The sequence below is a fragment of the Emys orbicularis genome, chromosome 11, assembly GCF_028017835.1.
Source record: "Emys orbicularis isolate rEmyOrb1 chromosome 11, rEmyOrb1.hap1, whole genome shotgun sequence".
Taxonomy (NCBI): domain Eukaryota; kingdom Metazoa; phylum Chordata; order Testudines; family Emydidae; genus Emys; species Emys orbicularis.
The window spans coordinates 75,210,823-75,231,485 of NC_088693.1; positions in this window are offsets into that span (position 1 = coordinate 75,210,823).

Here is a 20,663-nt window from a genome sequence, read left to right on the forward strand (position 1 = left end):
GGGTCTCAGTGACACCCCCAAATAGCCAGTGTAACTCCAATGAGGTCAGGCAAGTTCCTCGGGACTGACCCTAGTGTAACAGAACAGAATTTTGCACAGTCTGGGGGTCACAGTTTGGTGGTCACTCTGTGGTCAGTACATGGTCACTGTCTTGGAAACAGCGGTGCTAGCTTCAGGAACAATAGCCCATTAGGGGAAAGGAATAAATGCAACGTTCTCTGAAGGGACTTGCCCTGCCTCAGCCTCTCTGCACCAGTCGGTGTCTCCTCTGAGCGACGCCTTTCCTGCCTACACTCCAAGTCTCTCTCTGGGGAGGGCAAGAGGTGGCCAAGCAGGGAAGGTCTGACTTCTGTTTCTGTATTTGCAGATGTGCCACTGAGCTGTGGAAGGCCTTGGGTGAAGAACCACAGCTCACCAGGGAGGTGCTGCAGCAGCTGCTGGACAAGCTCCAGCAGAGAGGCCGGGAGGAGAAGAGCGGCAATGTGTCTCTGGCTGTAAGTGAGATTTGAGATGTCACTTTGCCAACCCGCCAGCGCAGGGAGGATGGTGCATCTGTGTGTGTGCGGGAGCTTCACCCCTTCTTAGCTTCAGGCCGCGGCTCCACTACACAATGAAGCCGACCTAACTTACCTCGGCATACAGCCGCCACAGCAATTCCATCCCTTGTGTGTGTCTGCACTTTGCTGCTTGTGTCGGCAGTGCACGTCCTCACCAGAAGCGCTCGTCTCGATCGTACGGTCCGGGTGGGGCATTGTGGGAAGGCTCCTGAAAGCCAGTTGACGTAAGCGACGTGGTGTCTACACTGACACTGCATCGACCTAACTGCATCGACCTGGACTCTCTGCCACTCGTGGAGGTGGAGTTATTGATTTGGCACCGAGGGGCAGTTCTGCCGACGGGAAGGAAATTCCATAGTTAGGGTGATGCTGCGTGAGCGGCCTTGCGTTGACCTAACTCTGTAGTGCAGATCAGGCCTTAGTGTGTCCTGGACACCTCCTAGCAAACCAAAGAGGTGTAAATGGAGCTTCCCCCAAGTAAAGTTACAGATCTGAAGTGGTTTATCTGCTGGTACCCTGGCTCAGTTGTCTTCTGCTCTAGGTGGCCCTTTAGTGAGCAGGTGCAGTTCCGGTCTCTCTTGGAAGTATCCAGGTTTCTGGCTCTGTAAACTGTGACTAGAGAGCTTCCCAGCATGGGATCATGAGATGTCCAGTACTTTTGACTGGGCCAGAAACACTGGGCCTATGAGAACGGATCTCCTCAGGATGGTTTCAGCCCGTCCAGTCACGGCTGGAAAACCAAAGCACAGGGTCTGCACCATTAAGAGAAATAATGGGGAATAACGTCATCCAGACTCTTCTGACCTTTCCATAGGGCTCCATCCTGCTTCCCTTCCAGGAATGGGTGAAGGTTCAGGAGCCTCCAAATGTCTCCTCCCCTCTCAGGAGCCGATCCTCTTTTCTAATACCCTGGGGAGGAAATGAGACATGAGAAAAGGACAATAGCGAATGGCAATGGGGGCAGGTGGCAGAATGGGATAGTTGACTGAAATTCTTTCCCCGCTCCAGGCAATGAGGACCATTTACGAGGTCCTTTTCCTATGGGGATACCGAGAAGCCATCCTGGAAATGTATCCCCAGATGCTCATCCTCTGCATCAGGCAAGTGTAGTATGTGATGGATCTGCGCTTGCCAGGGACGTACAGGGCCAGCGAGACGTCCAGCCCCAAGGAGGGATCCAGCTGCCTCAGCCCCCTAAGGTAATGACTGAAAGGAAAAGGAAGAACAGATTTGTTCTGCTAAACACATGTGGTCTGTTCATGGCCATCATTTGTTCGGGTGCTGTAGTTCGCCCAGGCTCAGTTCGGTGCAGGTCTCTCTTGAGGGGAAAGGGTTGAGAGACGTGTGTTCTTGTGAGTCACACTCGCTCATCTGACTCCGTCCACAGGCCAGCTGCTTTCACTACACAGTCAGGCAGCAGTCATGTTTGTGCATCCATCCCCATGTGCCATCTGCCAAAGCGTCAGTGCTTTTATCAGGGCCTGCTGAGCAAATCTGTGGCCTTTGTCCCAGAATACGGACAGAGCCACACCAGCAGCACATGGGGCCAGGCACCGCAGGATGTCAGCGTCACAGGCAGACAGGAGGAAGAGGGACCAATTCAACTGGTTCTGTGGGCACAGTTAGGGGCCTCCTTCTACAGGGAAAAACAGAGCGCCAGAAAACACCTCAGGTGGTCTAAACTGACACAGCTTTGCTCACTTACACCAACTAAGGATCTGGCCCCACATGCCCGCTTGTGTCCTGTTACCTGCCACAGTAAAGAATCAAGTATTCAACCATATTGAGTGATGATACCTGTGACGTTGTGCAGTCTACATGGTTTTATAAAAACATGATAATAAGTGAATATAATGTAACTGGGATAGTTTTATAAAAAAAATTAATAATAAGTGACTATAATGCAAATGGGATATGCTTTGTGCAAAAGGTCTCTTGTAAGGTATCATTACAAAGCTCATAATCTACTGAGTGTGATCATCCTATTTGTAGAAATGTACCACTCTTGTATCTAAAACTAGAAATATAAAATGTAACTCTGAGGGCCTATTGTAATTATGTAAAGTGTGGGCCATTAATGATGGTTTGGAATCTTGATGACTCCCATTGTCTGCAGATGGCTGTTTACCTCTGAGTCTCCCTGTATATGTGTGTGCTGGCAAGTGAGTAATGAAGTCTTGCAGTGACATGTGATCATGTCACCTGAACTGGAATCCATCTTTAACCTGGTGCTTTTCCAGTGAGGGGGGGTGGAAACCCAGAGAGACAAAGGGTTCCCGCCTTATGCAAAAGATATATAAAGGGGTGGAAGAGAACAGAGAGAGAGAGGAGCCATCATGGAGAATCCCCTAGATAACACCTAAGCTGGAACAAAAGCTGTACCAGGGGAAAGAATTGTGCCCAGGCCTGGAAGGTGTCCAGTCTGAGAAAAACTTACTAAAGCATCTCTGAGGGTGAGATTATCTGTATTTAGTTTGATTAGGCATAGATTTGCGCATTTTATTTTATTTTGCTTGTGACTTACTTTGTTCTGTCTGTTACTACTTTGAACCACTTAAATCCTACTGTCTGTATTTAATAAAATCACTTTTTATTTAGTAATTTACTCAGAGTATGTATTAATACCTGGGGGAGCAAACAACTGTGCATATCTCTCTATCAGTGTTATAGAGGGCGAACAATTTATGAGTTTGCCCTGCATAAACTTTATGCAGGGTAAAACGGATTTATCTGGGTTTAGACCCCATTGGGAGTTGGGCATCTGAGTGCTAAAAACAAGCACACTCCTGTGAGCTGGTTTTCAGGTAAACTTGCAGCTTTGGGACAAGTGATTCAGACCCTGAGTCTTTGTTAGAGCAGACTGGAGTGTCTGGCTCAGCAAGACAGGGTGCTGGAATCCTGAGCTGGCAGGGAAAACTGAAGCAGGGGTAGTCTTTGCACATTGGGTGGCAGCTCCCAAACCCCCTTGGGAGCTGCCACCCAATGTGCAAAGACTACCCCTGCTTCAGTTTTCCCTGCCAGCTCAGGATTCCAGCACCCTGTCTTGCTGAGCCAGACACTCCAGTCTGCTCTAACAAAGACTCAGGGTCTGAATCACTTGTCCCAAAGCTGCAAGTTTACCTGAAAACCAGCTCACAGGAGTGTGCTTGTTTTTAGCACTCAGATGCCCAACTCCCAATGGGGTCTAAACCCAGATAAATCCGTTTTACCCTGCATAAAGTTTATGCAGGGCAAACTCATAAATTGTTCGCCCTCTATAACACTGATAGAGAGATATGCACAGTTGTTTGCTCCCCCAGGTATTAATACATACTCTGAGTAAATTACTAAATAAAAAGTGATTTTATTAAATACAGACAGTAGGATTTAAGTGGTTCAAAGTAGTAACAGACAGAACAAAGTAAGTCACAAGCAAAATAAAATAAAATGCGCAAATCTATGCCTAATCAAACTAAATACAGATAATCTCACCCTCAGAGATGCTTTAGTAAGTTTTTCTCAGACTGGACACCTTCCAGGCCTGGGCACAATTCTTTCCCCTGGTACAGCTTTTGTTCCAGCTTAGGTGTTATCTAGGGGATTCTCCATGATGGCTCCTCTCTCTCTCTGTTCTCTTCCACCCCTTTATATATCTTTTGCATAAGGCGGGAACCCTTTGTCTCTCTGGGTTTCCACCCCCCCTCACTGGAAAAGCACCAGGTTAAAGATGGATTCCAGTTCAGGTGACATGATCACATGTCACTGCAAGACTTCATTACTCACTTGCCAGCACACACATATACAGGGAGACTCAGAGGTAAACAGCCATCTGCAGACAATGGGAGTCATCAAGATTCCAAACCATCATTAATGGCCCACACTTTACATAATTACAATAGGCCCTCAGAGTTACATTTTATATTTCTAGTTTTAGATACAAGAGTGGTACATTTCTACAAATAGGATGATCACACTCAGTAGATTATGAGCTTTGTAATGATACCTTACAAGAGACCTTTTGCACAAAGCATATCCCATTTGCATTATAGTCACTTATTATTAATTTTTTTTATAAAACTATCCCAGTTACATTATATTCACTTATTATCATGTTTTTATAAAACCATGTAGACTGCACAACGTCACACCCTCCTCCTGAACTTACTGCCAGAGACTTGGACACTGACCATGGCGGAGGCAGTATACCTAAAATTCGTTTTTGGGCTCCCCTATGGGGCAGACACTCCTGTGTCCCCCAAAAGGGAAAGAGACCCTGATCCAGCTGTAGGCTCACAGCTACCAGCTATGAGGGACCTTTCGCTGGCCAGCAAAATCCCCCCCCTTTCACTCAGGTTGGGTTTGCTTCCAGCTAGAGTCCTTGGGGTTTGTTCCCACCGCAGCAGTTACCAGGACCCCAACTTCCAGCTCCAGGATACATGTCTCTGTGCGCCTCTTCCACTCCATTACAGCCAGGTCATGCTTCTGGGTCTTAATTGCTTTGTTTCTTAAGTCCAGGTTGGTGGGCAGCCTTTTCTTTTTCCAGGTCAGCCTTTTCCCAGGCAAATTGTATATTAATTTCCATTTGTCTTCCCTTGAGACCATCACTTGATGAGCTGGGATACCACAGAGAACACCCTCCTGCCAGAACAGGCACCCCTCCACTCCTGTCTTGCTAGGTTAGACACTCCAGTCAGCTTCAGCACAGACAGAGGTTGGGCCACACCCATCTGCAGTTCACTGAAACTGAGATGTACTCAGCTCAGGGGCTTCTTAGTTAACAGAGACATTTCCAGCGCCCATTGTTCAGACTTTCTGGGCAATTTGCAACTTGTGTAGTTTTAGCTTCTTTTGATCTTCATTCTTACTTATTTTGCTTCCTTTTCTGTCCCTAATTTCCTTTCCCGAAATAAGCAAACAGAAAATAACAAACCAGTAACCACTTTGTTTGTTCTTCAGCCACCACACTTAAAATTCACTTAAAATCACTACCAGTATCTCAAAGCAATCAGCTGTGCACAGATCCTGCCGACTACGCCACTGTGACGGGTTGGATCACAGAAACCCCCTTGGGAGCTGCCACCCAATGTGCAAAGACTACCCCTGCTTCAGTTTTCCCTGCCAGCTCAGGATTCCAGCACCCTGTCTTGCTGAGCCAGACACTCCAGTCTGCTCTAACAAAGACTCAGGGTCTGAATCACTTGTCCCAAAGCTGCAAGTTTACCTGAAAACCAGCTCACAGGAGTGTGCTTGTTTTTAGCACTCAGATGCCCAACTCCCAATGGGGTCTAAACCCAGATAAATCCGTTTTACCCTGCATAAAGTTTATGCAGGGCAAACTCATAAATTGTTCGCCCTCTATAACACTGATAGAGAGATATGCACAGTTGTTTGCTCCCCCAGGTATTAATACATACTCTGAGTAAATTACTAAATAAAAAGTGATTTTATTAAATACAGACAGTAGGATTTAAGTGGTTCAAAGTAGTAACAGACAGAACAAAGTAAGTCACAAGCAAAATAAAATAAAATGCGCAAATCTATGCCTAATCAAACTAAATACAGATAATCTCACCCTCAGAGATGCTTTAGTAAGTTTTTCTCAGACTGGACACCTTCCAGGCCTGGGCACAATTCTTTCCCCTGGTACAGCTTTTGTTCCAGCTTAGGTGTTATCTAGGGGATTCTCCATGATGGCTCCTCTCTCTCTCTGTTCTCTTCCACCCCTTTATATATCTTTTGCATAAGGCGGGAACCCTTTGTCTCTCTGGGTTTCCACCCCCCCTCACTGGAAAAGCACCAGGTTAAAGATGGATTCCAGTTCAGGTGACATGATCACATGTCACTGCAAGACTTCATTACTCACTTGCCAGCACACACATATACAGGGAGACTCAGAGGTAAACAGCCATCTGCAGACAATGGGAGTCATCAAGATTCCAAACCATCATTAATGGCCCACACTTTACATAATTACAATAGGCCCTCAGAGTTACATTTTATATTTCTAGTTTTAGATACAAGAGTGGTACATTTCTACAAATAGGATGATCACACTCAGTAGATTATGAGCTTTGTAATGATACCTTACAAGAGACCTTTTGCACAAAGCATATCCCATTTGCATTATAGTCACTTATTATTAATTTTTTTTATAAAACTATCCCAGTTACATTATATTCACTTATTATCATGTTTTTATAAAACCATGTAGACTGCACAACGTCACACCCTCCTCCTGAACTTACTGCCAGAGACTTGGACACTGACCATGGCGGAGGCAGTATACCTAAAATTCGTTTTTGGGCTCCCCTATGGGGCAGACACTCCTGTGTCCCCCAAAAGGGAAAGAGACCCTGATCCAGCTGTAGGCTCACAGCTACCAGCTATGAGGGACCTTTCGCTGGCCAGCAAAATCCCCCCCCTTTCACTCAGGTTGGGTTTGCTTCCAGCTAGAGTCCTTGGGGTTTGTTCCCACCGCAGCAGTTACCAGGACCCCAACTTCCAGCTCCAGGATACATGTCTCTGTGCGCCTCTTCCACTCCATTACAGCCAGGTCATGCTTCTGGGTCTTAATTGCTTTGTTTCTTAAGTCCAGGTTGGTGGGCAGCCTTTTCTTTTTCCAGGTCAGCCTTTTCCCAGGCAAATTGTATATTAATTTCCATTTGTCTTCCCTTGAGACCATCACTTGATGAGCTGGGATACCACAGAGAACACCCTCCTGCCAGAACAGGCACCCCTCCACTCCTGTCTTGCTAGGTTAGACACTCCAGTCAGCTTCAGCACAGACAGAGGTTGGGCCACACCCATCTGCAGTTCACTGAAACTGAGATGTACTCAGCTCAGGGGCTTCTTAGTTAACAGAGACATTTCCAGCGCCCATTGTTCAGACTTTCTGGGCAATTTGCAACTTGTGTAGTTTTAGCTTCTTTTGATCTTCATTCTTACTTATTTTGCTTCCTTTTCTGTCCCTAATTTCCTTTCCCGAAATAAGCAAACAGAAAATAACAAACCAGTAACCACTTTGTTTGTTCTTCAGCCACCACACTTAAAATTCACTTAAAATCACTACCAGTATCTCAAAGCAATCAGCTGTGCACAGATCCTGCCGACTACGCCACTGTGACGGGTTGGATCACAGAAACCCCCTTGGGAGCTGCCACCCAATGTGCAAAGACTACCCCTGCTTCAGTTTTCCCTGCCAGCTCAGGATTCCAGCACCCTGTCTTGCTGAGCCAGACACTCCAGTCTGCTCTAACAAAGACTCAGGGTCTGAATCACTTGTCCCAAAGCTGCAAGTTTACCTGAAAACCAGCTCACAGGAGTGTGCTTGTTTTTAGCACTCAGATGCCCAACTCCCAATGGGGTCTAAACCCAGATAAATCCGTTTTACCCTGCATAAAGTTTATGCAGGGCAAACTCATAAATTGTTCGCCCTCTATAACACTGATAGAGAGATATGCACAGTTGTTTGCTCCCCCAGGTATTAATACATACTCTGAGTAAATTACTAAATAAAAAGTGATTTTATTAAATACAGACAGTAGGATTTAAGTGGTTCAAAGTAGTAACAGACAGAACAAAGTAAGTCACAAGCAAAATAAAATAAAATGCGCAAATCTATGCCTAATCAAACTAAATACAGATAATCTCACCCTCAGAGATGCTTTAGTAAGTTTTTCTCAGACTGGACACCTTCCAGGCCTGGGCACAATTCTTTCCCCTGGTACAGCTTTTGTTCCAGCTTAGGTGTTATCTAGGGGATTCTCCATGATGGCTCCTCTCTCTCTCTGTTCTCTTCCACCCCTTTATATATCTTTTGCATAAGGCGGGAACCCTTTGTCTCTCTGGGTTTCCACCCCCCCTCACTGGAAAAGCACCAGGTTAAAGATGGATTCCAGTTCAGGTGACATGATCACATGTCACTGCAAGACTTCATTACTCACTTGCCAGCACACACATATACAGGGAGACTCAGAGGTAAACAGCCATCTGCAGACAATGGGAGTCATCAAGATTCCAAACCATCATTAATGGCCCACACTTTACATAATTACAATAGGCCCTCAGAGTTACATTTTATATTTCTAGTTTTAGATACAAGAGTGGTACATTTCTACAAATAGGATGATCACACTCAGTAGATTATGAGCTTTGTAATGATACCTTACAAGAGACCTTTTGCACAAAGCATATCCCATTTGCATTATAGTCACTTATTATTAATTTTTTTTATAAAACTATCCCAGTTACATTATATTCACTTATTATCATGTTTTTATAAAACCATGTAGACTGCACAACGTCACACCCTCCTCCTGAACTTACTGCCAGAGACTTGGACACTGACCATGGCGGAGGCAGTATACCTAAAATTCGTTTTTGGGCTCCCCTATGGGGCAGACACTCCTGTGTCCCCCAAAAGGGAAAGAGACCCTGATCCAGCTGTAGGCTCACAGCTACCAGCTATGAGGGACCTTTCGCTGGCCAGCAAAATCCCCCCCCTTTCACTCAGGTTGGGTTTGCTTCCAGCTAGAGTCCTTGGGGTTTGTTCCCACCGCAGCAGTTACCAGGACCCCAACTTCCAGCTCCAGGATACATGTCTCTGTGCGCCTCTTCCACTCCATTACAGCCAGGTCATGCTTCTGGGTCTTAATTGCTTTGTTTCTTAAGTCCAGGTTGGTGGGCAGCCTTTTCTTTTTCCAGGTCAGCCTTTTCCCAGGCAAATTGTATATTAATTTCCATTTGTCTTCCCTTGAGACCATCACTTGATGAGCTGGGATACCACAGAGAACACCCTCCTGCCAGAACAGGCACCCCTCCACTCCTGTCTTGCTAGGTTAGACACTCCAGTCAGCTTCAGCACAGACAGAGGTTGGGCCACACCCATCTGCAGTTCACTGAAACTGAGATGTACTCAGCTCAGGGGCTTCTTAGTTAACAGAGACATTTCCAGCGCCCATTGTTCAGACTTTCTGGGCAATTTGCAACTTGTGTAGTTTTAGCTTCTTTTGATCTTCATTCTTACTTATTTTGCTTCCTTTTCTGTCCCTAATTTCCTTTCCCGAAATAAGCAAACAGAAAATAACAAACCAGTAACCACTTTGTTTGTTCTTCAGCCACCACACTTAAAATTCACTTAAAATCACTACCAGTATCTCAAAGCAATCAGCTGTGCACAGATCCTGCCGACTACGCCACTGTGACGGGTTGGATCACAGAAACCCCCTTGGGAGCTGCCACCCAATGTGCAAAGACTACCCCTGCTTCAGTTTTCCCTGCCAGCTCAGGATTCCAGCACCCTGTCTTGCTGAGCCAGACACTCCAGTCTGCTCTAACAAAGACTCAGGGTCTGAATCACTTGTCCCAAAGCTGCAAGTTTACCTGAAAACCAGCTCACAGGAGTGTGCTTGTTTTTAGCACTCAGATGCCCAACTCCCAATGGGGTCTAAACCCAGATAAATCCGTTTTACCCTGCATAAAGTTTATGCAGGGCAAACTCATAAATTGTTCGCCCTCTATAACACTGATAGAGAGATATGCACAGTTGTTTGCTCCCCCAGGTATTAATACATACTCTGAGTAAATTACTAAATAAAAAGTGATTTTATTAAATACAGACAGTAGGATTTAAGTGGTTCAAAGTAGTAACAGACAGAACAAAGTAAGTCACAAGCAAAATAAAATAAAATGCGCAAATCTATGCCTAATCAAACTAAATACAGATAATCTCACCCTCAGAGATGCTTTAGTAAGTTTTTCTCAGACTGGACACCTTCCAGGCCTGGGCACAATTCTTTCCCCTGGTACAGCTTTTGTTCCAGCTTAGGTGTTATCTAGGGGATTCTCCATGATGGCTCCTCTCTCTCTCTGTTCTCTTCCACCCCTTTATATATCTTTTGCATAAGGCGGGAACCCTTTGTCTCTCTGGGTTTCCACCCCCCCTCACTGGAAAAGCACCAGGTTAAAGATGGATTCCAGTTCAGGTGACATGATCACATGTCACTGCAAGACTTCATTACTCACTTGCCAGCACACACATATACAGGGAGACTCAGAGGTAAACAGCCATCTGCAGACAATGGGAGTCATCAAGATTCCAAACCATCATTAATGGCCCACACTTTACATAATTACAATAGGCCCTCAGAGTTACATTTTATATTTCTAGTTTTAGATACAAGAGTGGTACATTTCTACAAATAGGATGATCACACTCAGTAGATTATGAGCTTTGTAATGATACCTTACAAGAGACCTTTTGCACAAAGCATATCCCATTTGCATTATAGTCACTTATTATTAATTTTTTTTATAAAACTATCCCAGTTACATTATATTCACTTATTATCATGTTTTTATAAAACCATGTAGACTGCACAACGTCACACCCTCCTCCTGAACTTACTGCCAGAGACTTGGACACTGACCATGGCGGAGGCAGTATACCTAAAATTCGTTTTTGGGCTCCCCTATGGGGCAGACACTCCTGTGTCCCCCAAAAGGGAAAGAGACCCTGATCCAGCTGTAGGCTCACAGCTACCAGCTATGAGGGACCTTTCGCTGGCCAGCAAAATCCCCCCCCTTTCACTCAGGTTGGGTTTGCTTCCAGCTAGAGTCCTTGGGGTTTGTTCCCACCGCAGCAGTTACCAGGACCCCAACTTCCAGCTCCAGGATACATGTCTCTGTGCGCCTCTTCCACTCCATTACAGCCAGGTCATGCTTCTGGGTCTTAATTGCTTTGTTTCTTAAGTCCAGGTTGGTGGGCAGCCTTTTCTTTTTCCAGGTCAGCCTTTTCCCAGGCAAATTGTATATTAATTTCCATTTGTCTTCCCTTGAGACCATCACTTGATGAGCTGGGATACCACAGAGAACACCCTCCTGCCAGAACAGGCACCCCTCCACTCCTGTCTTGCTAGGTTAGACACTCCAGTCAGCTTCAGCACAGACAGAGGTTGGGCCACACCCATCTGCAGTTCACTGAAACTGAGATGTACTCAGCTCAGGGGCTTCTTAGTTAACAGAGACATTTCCAGCGCCCATTGTTCAGACTTTCTGGGCAATTTGCAACTTGTGTAGTTTTAGCTTCTTTTGATCTTCATTCTTACTTATTTTGCTTCCTTTTCTGTCCCTAATTTCCTTTCCCGAAATAAGCAAACAGAAAATAACAAACCAGTAACCACTTTGTTTGTTCTTCAGCCACCACACTTAAAATTCACTTAAAATCACTACCAGTATCTCAAAGCAATCAGCTGTGCACAGATCCTGCCGACTACGCCACTGTGACGGGTTGGATCACAGAAACCCCCTTGGGAGCTGCCACCCAATGTGCAAAGACTACCCCTGCTTCAGTTTTCCCTGCCAGCTCAGGATTCCAGCACCCTGTCTTGCTGAGCCAGACACTCCAGTCTGCTCTAACAAAGACTCAGGGTCTGAATCACTTGTCCCAAAGCTGCAAGTTTACCTGAAAACCAGCTCACAGGAGTGTGCTTGTTTTTAGCACTCAGATGCCCAACTCCCAATGGGGTCTAAACCCAGATAAATCCGTTTTACCCTGCATAAAGTTTATGCAGGGCAAACTCATAAATTGTTCGCCCTCTATAACACTGATAGAGAGATATGCACAGTTGTTTGCTCCCCCAGGTATTAATACATACTCTGAGTAAATTACTAAATAAAAAGTGATTTTATTAAATACAGACAGTAGGATTTAAGTGGTTCAAAGTAGTAACAGACAGAACAAAGTAAGTCACAAGCAAAATAAAATAAAATGCGCAAATCTATGCCTAATCAAACTAAATACAGATAATCTCACCCTCAGAGATGCTTTAGTAAGTTTTTCTCAGACTGGACACCTTCCAGGCCTGGGCACAATTCTTTCCCCTGGTACAGCTTTTGTTCCAGCTTAGGTGTTATCTAGGGGATTCTCCATGATGGCTCCTCTCTCTCTCTGTTCTCTTCCACCCCTTTATATATCTTTTGCATAAGGCGGGAACCCTTTGTCTCTCTGGGTTTCCACCCCCCCTCACTGGAAAAGCACCAGGTTAAAGATGGATTCCAGTTCAGGTGACATGATCACATGTCACTGCAAGACTTCATTACTCACTTGCCAGCACACACATATACAGGGAGACTCAGAGGTAAACAGCCATCTGCAGACAATGGGAGTCATCAAGATTCCAAACCATCATTAATGGCCCACACTTTACATAATTACAATAGGCCCTCAGAGTTACATTTTATATTTCTAGTTTTAGATACAAGAGTGGTACATTTCTACAAATAGGATGATCACACTCAGTAGATTATGAGCTTTGTAATGATACCTTACAAGAGACCTTTTGCACAAAGCATATCCCATTTGCATTATAGTCACTTATTATTAATTTTTTTTATAAAACTATCCCAGTTACATTATATTCACTTATTATCATGTTTTTATAAAACCATGTAGACTGCACAACGTCACACCCTCCTCCTGAACTTACTGCCAGAGACTTGGACACTGACCATGGCGGAGGCAGTATACCTAAAATTCGTTTTTGGGCTCCCCTATGGGGCAGACACTCCTGTGTCCCCCAAAAGGGAAAGAGACCCTGATCCAGCTGTAGGCTCACAGCTACCAGCTATGAGGGACCTTTCGCTGGCCAGCAAAATCCCCCCCCTTTCACTCAGGTTGGGTTTGCTTCCAGCTAGAGTCCTTGGGGTTTGTTCCCACCGCAGCAGTTACCAGGACCCCAACTTCCAGCTCCAGGATACATGTCTCTGTGCGCCTCTTCCACTCCATTACAGCCAGGTCATGCTTCTGGGTCTTAATTGCTTTGTTTCTTAAGTCCAGGTTGGTGGGCAGCCTTTTCTTTTTCCAGGTCAGCCTTTTCCCAGGCAAATTGTATATTAATTTCCATTTGTCTTCCCTTGAGACCATCACTTGATGAGCTGGGATACCACAGAGAACACCCTCCTGCCAGAACAGGCACCCCTCCACTCCTGTCTTGCTAGGTTAGACACTCCAGTCAGCTTCAGCACAGACAGAGGTTGGGCCACACCCATCTGCAGTTCACTGAAACTGAGATGTACTCAGCTCAGGGGCTTCTTAGTTAACAGAGACATTTCCAGCGCCCATTGTTCAGACTTTCTGGGCAATTTGCAACTTGTGTAGTTTTAGCTTCTTTTGATCTTCATTCTTACTTATTTTGCTTCCTTTTCTGTCCCTAATTTCCTTTCCCGAAATAAGCAAACAGAAAATAACAAACCAGTAACCACTTTGTTTGTTCTTCAGCCACCACACTTAAAATTCACTTAAAATCACTACCAGTATCTCAAAGCAATCAGCTGTGCACAGATCCTGCCGACTACGCCACTGTGACGGGTTGGATCACAGAAACCCCCTTGGGAGCTGCCACCCAATGTGCAAAGACTACCCCTGCTTCAGTTTTCCCTGCCAGCTCAGGATTCCAGCACCCTGTCTTGCTGAGCCAGACACTCCAGTCTGCTCTAACAAAGACTCAGGGTCTGAATCACTTGTCCCAAAGCTGCAAGTTTACCTGAAAACCAGCTCACAGGAGTGTGCTTGTTTTTAGCACTCAGATGCCCAACTCCCAATGGGGTCTAAACCCAGATAAATCCGTTTTACCCTGCATAAAGTTTATGCAGGGCAAACTCATAAATTGTTCGCCCTCTATAACACTGATAGAGAGATATGCACAGTTGTTTGCTCCCCCAGGTATTAATACATACTCTGAGTAAATTACTAAATAAAAAGTGATTTTATTAAATACAGACAGTAGGATTTAAGTGGTTCAAAGTAGTAACAGACAGAACAAAGTAAGTCACAAGCAAAATAAAATAAAATGCGCAAATCTATGCCTAATCAAACTAAATACAGATAATCTCACCCTCAGAGATGCTTTAGTAAGTTTTTCTCAGACTGGACACCTTCCAGGCCTGGGCACAATTCTTTCCCCTGGTACAGCTTTTGTTCCAGCTTAGGTGTTATCTAGGGGATTCTCCATGATGGCTCCTCTCTCTCTCTGTTCTCTTCCACCCCTTTATATATCTTTTGCATAAGGCGGGAACCCTTTGTCTCTCTGGGTTTCCACCCCCCCTCACTGGAAAAGCACCAGGTTAAAGATGGATTCCAGTTCAGGTGACATGATCACATGTCACTGCAAGACTTCATTACTCACTTGCCAGCACACACATATACAGGGAGACTCAGAGGTAAACAGCCATCTGCAGACAATGGGAGTCATCAAGATTCCAAACCATCATTAATGGCCCACACTTTACATAATTACAATAGGCCCTCAGAGTTACATTTTATATTTCTAGTTTTAGATACAAGAGTGGTACATTTCTACAAATAGGATGATCACACTCAGTAGATTATGAGCTTTGTAATGATACCTTACAAGAGACCTTTTGCACAAAGCATATCCCATTTGCATTATAGTCACTTATTATTAATTTTTTTTATAAAACTATCCCAGTTACATTATATTCACTTATTATCATGTTTTTATAAAACCATGTAGACTGCACAACGTCACACCCTCCTCCTGAACTTACTGCCAGAGACTTGGACACTGACCATGGCGGAGGCAGTATACCTAAAATTCGTTTTTGGGCTCCCCTATGGGGCAGACACTCCTGTGTCCCCCAAAAGGGAAAGAGACCCTGATCCAGCTGTAGGCTCACAGCTACCAGCTATGAGGGACCTTTCGCTGGCCAGCAAAATCCCCCCCCTTTCACTCAGGTTGGGTTTGCTTCCAGCTAGAGTCCTTGGGGTTTGTTCCCACCGCAGCAGTTACCAGGACCCCAACTTCCAGCTCCAGGATACATGTCTCTGTGCGCCTCTTCCACTCCATTACAGCCAGGTCATGCTTCTGGGTCTTAATTGCTTTGTTTCTTAAGTCCAGGTTGGTGGGCAGCCTTTTCTTTTTCCAGGTCAGCCTTTTCCCAGGCAAATTGTATATTAATTTCCATTTGTCTTCCCTTGAGACCATCACTTGATGAGCTGGGATACCACAGAGAACACCCTCCTGCCAGAACAGGCACCCCTCCACTCCTGTCTTGCTAGGTTAGACACTCCAGTCAGCTTCAGCACAGACAGAGGTTGGGCCACACCCATCTGCAGTTCACTGAAACTGAGATGTACTCAGCTCAGGGGCTTCTTAGTTAACAGAGACATTTCCAGCGCCCATTGTTCAGACTTTCTGGGCAATTTGCAACTTGTGTAGTTTTAGCTTCTTTTGATCTTCATTCTTACTTATTTTGCTTCCTTTTCTGTCCCTAATTTCCTTTCCCGAAATAAGCAAACAGAAAATAACAAACCAGTAACCACTTTGTTTGTTCTTCAGCCACCACACTTAAAATTCACTTAAAATCACTACCAGTATCTCAAAGCAATCAGCTGTGCACAGATCCTGCCGACTACGCCACTGTGACGGGTTGGATCACAGAAACCCCCTTGGGAGCTGCCACCCAATGTGCAAAGACTACCCCTGCTTCAGTTTTCCCTGCCAGCTCAGGATTCCAGCACCCTGTCTTGCTGAGCCAGACACTCCAGTCTGCTCTAACAAAGACTCAGGGTCTGAATCACTTGTCCCAAAGCTGCAAGTTTACCTGAAAACCAGCTCACAGGAGTGTGCTTGTTTTTAGCACTCAGATGCCCAACTCCCAATGGGGTCTAAACCCAGATAAATCCGTTTTACCCTGCATAAAGTTTATGCAGGGCAAACTCATAAATTGTTCGCCCTCTATAACACTGATAGAGAGATATGCACAGTTGTTTGCTCCCCCAGGTATTAATACATACTCTGAGTAAATTACTAAATAAAAAGTGATTTTATTAAATACAGACAGTAGGATTTAAGTGGTTCAAAGTAGTAACAGACAGAACAAAGTAAGTCACAAGCAAAATAAAATAAAATGCGCAAATCTATGCCTAATCAAACTAAATACAGATAATCTCACCCTCAGAGATGCTTTAGTAAGTTTTTCTCAGACTGGACACCTTCCAGGCCTGGGCACAATTCTTTCCCCTGGTACAGCTTTTGTTCCAGCTTAGGTGTTATCTAGGGGATTCTCCATGATGGCTCCTCTCTCTCTCTGTTCTCTTCCACCCCTTTATATATCTTTTGCATAAGGCGGGAACCCTTTGTCTCTCTGGGTTTCCACCCCCCCTCACTGGAAAAGCACCAGGTTAAAGATGGATTCCAGTTCAGGTGACATGATCACATGTCACTGCAAGACTTCATTACTCACTTGCCAGCACACACATATACAGGGAGACTCAGAGGTAAACAGCCATCTGCAGACAATGGGAGTCATCAAGATTCCAAACCATCATTAATGGCCCACACTTTACATAATTACAATAGGCCCTCAGAGTTACATTTTATATTTCTAGTTTTAGATACAAGAGTGGTACATTTCTACAAATAGGATGATCACACTCAGTAGATTATGAGCTTTGTAATGATACCTTACAAGAGACCTTTTGCACAAAGCATATCCCATTTGCATTATAGTCACTTATTATTAATTTTTTTTATAAAACTATCCCAGTTACATTATATTCACTTATTATCATGTTTTTATAAAACCATGTAGACTGCACAACGTCACAATACCAACCAGCTTCAGAAGCTACAGTGTCACTAACTGGTTACAAACTAAATGACACTGCAGTGTAGAAGGGCCCATTGGGCAGGGAAGCACCATGATATCACACTGGACTTATCCTCGGGGAGGCTAGCTACTGCTGACCATGCTGTGTGTCCCAGGGCTTGTGCAGATTTGCCATGCTTGCGGCTGATCTCATTGCCTGACACTGGGATTTTTTTGTCTTTAGCACGTCAAGTGGAGGCTGTGAAGACTCTTTTTTCCATGCCCGGATACTGGAAGGAATTTGCTGGCATCCAGTTACAGCAGGGTTGGGACATGATATCCTTCCGATATTACTACTCACAGGGTGTTGGCCTGATTGCAAGGTAGGAACCCAAAGTTTCCTCTTCATTGGGTCTCTCTTGGGACTGGGATTTCTGTGTGAAATATTCCTCTGTTCCAGGCTGCCATCTCAGCCCAGCAACTAGAGAGGAACTCTCTCTCCCCCTTGATAACCACAAGGGACTTTCTGTTCCATGTTCCAGAGCCATGATCAAGTTTGAGAACCCTCAGCTCCCTGCAGTTTTCAGAGAGGCCGTCACCATCATACAGAGTGAGGAGGAGGATGAGCAGAGAAATATCGCCATGACTTTCTGCACTGAGGTGAGATTCATTAGCTGACAGGCACAAGTGGGCTTTCTGGAGAACAGCTCAGGCCAGTAAGCTCTGGGGCACATTGTCAGGAGCTCAGCAGCCTACAGCCAGCTAGCTCCTCTCCACACATGGATGGTTGTGGGGCATGGCAGAACGAGGGAGGGAGAGACAGGGTGAGATCGCTCCTGGCTGGATGTGCCTAGATGGGATCATGTGACAAGAGGAGATGTTTCTCCAGTGCCCCAAGGCCATGCTTCTCTCCTCACCTTTTCCTGGGGTTCTGCTTTTCTTCTGCCCCAGGGGTCGCTCCATGCGCTCAATGGGGCCTGGAGATTCCCCTTTCCCTGGGGGTTTATTTGTGACTTGTGCATTAGTCTAACTTCTGGGAATGAACCAACTGAAAGAGCAGCAACTGGCTCCCTACACACCAGAGACTTTGTATGGGACTAAGTGGCCATTTGGTGAAGATGACTGTCCAGGGAACAGACCCCATAGTAAGACCTCTGCTCCTCAACCGGATGTTGATTTGGCTCTTTCCATTTTCATCAGAGTCCTTCCATTGAGACGATACTGACAAAATCAGAGCTCCAGGCACAGCTCATGGAATGGACCCAAGACAAAAATCCCATCATACGTAGGCTCAATCTGCAACGCCATGGCAGTGTTGTGCTCCAGCCAGCAAAGGTGAGAGGCGTGGATTGCCCGGGGACCGAGGAAGCCAATGTCTATCGAATAGCTCAGAAAGGAGAGCGAGATCCCCACACAAGCCTTGTCGTTTAACACACGGCACTCAAATGTTGGAGGTGCTTTACTGAGCGAATCAAGGCATGACGTGGTCCCTGCTCCCATGAGCTGACCCCTGATTGCAGATGTGATGCAATGGGGGAGGCGGGGTGAGCAAAGACAAAGGTTACAGTGAGCAGCTGGCACAGAGTGAGAGGAGAATGACTTTCTGCCCCGTTGGGGGGCTGTGCCAGCCGTGGTTTCTCATAGGTGGGAGTGGGATGGTCCAGCATGTGCTCCAGGCTGTCACCCAGGATAGTAATGAGCTGCCTTCTTCATTCCTGCAGGTGCAATTGTTACGGGCCCAGCTGCCAGCGATCATGGACACGTTCTGTGACAGGGATGGAGGGTGTGTCATGGAGGCCATGCATAAAGCTGGAGACATCATCTACCTCCTCGACGGGGAGGGGCTTGGCTCCATCTCCCAGGACATTGCAGTCAGCCTTCGCCCCTTCATTGACATAACGCTTGGAACCGCAGGATAAGCCCATTCCCGCCCCCTCCGCCTGCCTCTGATGCCCTTGTCTCTCTCTCCCCATCCCCTTGCCTCCCGCCCCTCAGCCCTGCCATGGAGCCTCCAAGGAGTGCCCCCGCCATGGGTGGGGAATCTCCTGCTCAGCCACCACCCTGTCAGAGCTCTTCTCGGCAAACCTCAGCCTCAGCGCCCTGCTCCCAGCCCCTGCTGCAGCCTGGCCTGGGGGAGAGGGGGCCTGGCACTGGGCAGATGACCAGCTGTCTGGAGAACACCAGCCCCCAAAGAGGTGGAGATTCCCAGCAGGAAAGAGGTAGGTTGGGAATGGCCCGGCTCTCAGGGGAACTGAAGAGCAAAAGAACTGCTGTGTTTTGTAGCAGCACATCCCTGCAAGGCTCCAGCAGCTGCTTCTCCCCTTCCCCAGACCAGTCTCCAGCAGCCTTCCCTCCCTCTCCCCTAACCTTCTAGGGTTCGGTGCTCTCCAGACAGAAATTGCATCTGGGACACCATGGGGCTGCACTGCCCTGCACAGTGTCTCAGGCCCTGTTCTGCACAAGATGTCTATGGCGCTGGCCTGGTGGCCTCACTGCTCCCATGAGCCAAGTCAGTTAACACAGGGGGAACTGGAGCAGCGGGCGGATTATGACTCTGTCGCGTTACGCTCTGATACTGCCTGGCTTTAACCGGGCTTCCCCACTCCCTATGTGTCTTTGCCAGGAGAGGGGCAGTGTGCGCTCCACTGCCATTTTACTGCTTGGCAACGTGGTGAGCAGGGTGAAGGACCCAGACAAACGCATCGTGCAGCAGGAAATCATCAACTGCTTGCTCCCGCTGCTGCTGCATCTTGAAGACCAGGATGAGAGTGTGACACTGGTAAGTGCCACGGTTGTTATTTCATTAAGAGCGAAGAGCCAGAATCCCCTGGGGCCCCTGTCAAGGCTGCTTCCTGACTTTGAACTTAAGGGTACAAATGTGGGGGCCTGCATGAAAACTGCTAAGCCTAACTACCAGCTTAGATCTGGTCCGCTGCCACCACTCCCAAAGCTAATTCCCTTCCCTGGGTAGCCTTGAGAGACTCTTCACCAATTCCCTGGTGAATACAGATCCAAACCCCTTGGATCTTAAAACAAGGAGAAATTAACCATCCCCCCTCCATCCTCCCACCAACTCCTGGTGGATCAAGATCCAACCCCCTTGGATCTAAAAACAAGGAAAAATCAATCAGGTTCTTAAAAAGAGGGCTTTTAATTAAAGAAAAAGGTAAAAATCATCACTGTAAAATCAGGATGGAAAATAACTTTACAAGGTAATCAAACTTAAAGAGCTCAGAGGACCCCCCTCTAGCCTTAGGTTCAAAGTTACAGCGAACAGAGATAAACACTCTAGCAAAAGGTACATTTACAAGTTGAGAAAACAAAGATAAACTAACACGCCTTGCCTGGCTGTTTACTTACAAGTTTGAAATATGAGAGACTTGTTCAGAAAGATTTGGAGAACCTGGATTGATGTCTGGTCCCTCTCAGTCCCAAGAGCGAACAACCCCCAAAACAAAGAGCACAAACAAAAGCCTTCCCCCCCCCCCAAGATTTGAAAGTATCTTGTCCCCTTATTGG